The 1,831-nt window shown below is 39.2% G+C and overlaps 1 non-coding gene across 1 annotated transcript; it reads right to left on the minus strand.

The window, feature by feature from the left end:
• Positions 1-1,308: 1,308 nt before the first annotated feature.
• Positions 1,309-1,416, minus strand: LOC112084926. Its single transcript, XR_002898580.1, has one exon. It is a non-coding gene; the product is annotated as a small nucleolar RNA R71 (small nucleolar RNA).
• Positions 1,417-1,831: the final 415 nt, after the last annotated feature.

Here is a 1,831-nt window from a genome sequence, read left to right on the forward strand (position 1 = left end):
TAGGGTGAAACGAGCAATTCTTCTATAGGAGTGGAAACCTACCTGTAGTTGAGTTGTGAATATTGATGAGTCTTGTTCTGCTATTGCATCTTCTCCCTTCCAGAATCAGAGTGGAAACCTACTGATTAGGGTTGCGAGAGATAGTTGTTTAGTGCTGCGAAAGTAGGCTATTCATACTTCCGTGCCTCGAGTTCTAGAACATACGTAGTTGATTACCTTTATCACTTGTTTAAAATCGACCTAGCATATACTATGAACCCCTGCGAAAATCCCTTGAGCCCCAACGTTTGTCTTTTATTGCTTACAACCTTCAATTTCATCTGCTTTTTAATCGCCATTTATCTGCTTTTCATTCGCTTTTACTTGCTCCAATTCGCCTCTTGTTTTAATCGCTTTTTACTTGCTTTACCTGCTTTAGTTTTATTTCAATTGCTTTTTCTTTGCTTTCTAGTTTAGATTTAGTGACAACCAAAACCCAAAACCAAAACCCAAAACCCTTCTAGTTCTAATCTGATTTAAGCGTTGCGTTGAATTCGTACTGAAACAACTAAGTCTCTGTGGATCGATACCCTAAGTACTACAGCGCACATCTGTGCACTTGCAGACATTTAGGGGTTATAAATTTAAAACCTGAAGCTTAGTAAAACGAAAACAACAAACCTCGCTTTTGCTCGCATCAAGTTTTTGGCGCCGTTGCCGGGGACTTTCATTTGTTTCGTTGCGAATCCCAGCTTAAATCCATTAGAACACTTGTTTACTTTTACCTTTTCTTTTGAATTTTTCAGGTTTCTCAGCAATGAGAGACCGAGAACATGTTCCCGGAACTCTTGGTGATCCACCAAATCGTGTGGATGGTGATCCAAGCGATGATGACCTGACTGATGATGAGTTTGAAGAACCGATATATTATGACAATGAGCTAATCGGATCGGTCAAACACAAAGATGATGATGAACTGATTGGAAGTTTCGATTTACTCGAAAAGTTCATGGGAGATCGAAGAGCTATTCAACCAGCCTTACCTGAGGATGGCAAAACCGAAATTAAGGTACCCCATATCCATTTAGTTCAACAAAATCAATTCTCTGGTTATTCATTCGAAAACCCGATAGACCATATCAAGACTTTCGAAGAATTATGTGCAACCATTACAGCAAATGGGGATTACCACAAGTGTAGTCTTTTCCCATTCTCTCTTAGAGATAAGGCCAGCAAATGGCTAAAATCTTTGCCACCTGCTTCACTAAAAACGTGGGCAGCGTGTAGAACTGCTTTCCTAAATCGTTTTTATACTAGAAATCGTACAAATCTCTTAAGAAAGAAGATAAGAACTTTTAAACAAAAAGAAGATGAAGATCTTTTAGATACTTGGGAAAGATTTAGGGAATACCAAAGAGATTGTCCACACCATGGATATGCCGAGGAATACCTGCTAAGTATCTTCTATCGCGGTATAACTCCAGAGTTACGACACTCTTTTGATATAGCAAGTAATGGAGATTTCACAACTAGATCTGTAGAAGATGCTCACGTTTTCATTAAAAATTTAGGAAACAGCATCCGAAATCAAGTAACCTTTGGTAATTCTGCACTTCCTGAGAAGAAAGAAGAAATTTCAGAAGTTATAAAGTGTCTTCGTCACATAATGAGTCATCTTGGATTGCAACAACCAAATAGGGTACACAATACGTGTAACTTTGATGGTTGGGACAACCCTATGGATTCTTATGATCAAGGGATGATGAACACTGCAGAAGTCTATCAAATTCAAGATTTTCCATTCGTTTCTGATCACCGCGGGTCCATTCGTCCGGACCGCGGCCAAGCAAGC

Source organism: Eutrema salsugineum, unplaced genomic scaffold (genome assembly GCF_000478725.1).
Source record: "Eutrema salsugineum unplaced genomic scaffold, Eutsalg1_0 scaffold_4, whole genome shotgun sequence".
NCBI classification, from domain to species: domain Eukaryota; kingdom Viridiplantae; phylum Streptophyta; class Magnoliopsida; order Brassicales; family Brassicaceae; genus Eutrema; species Eutrema salsugineum.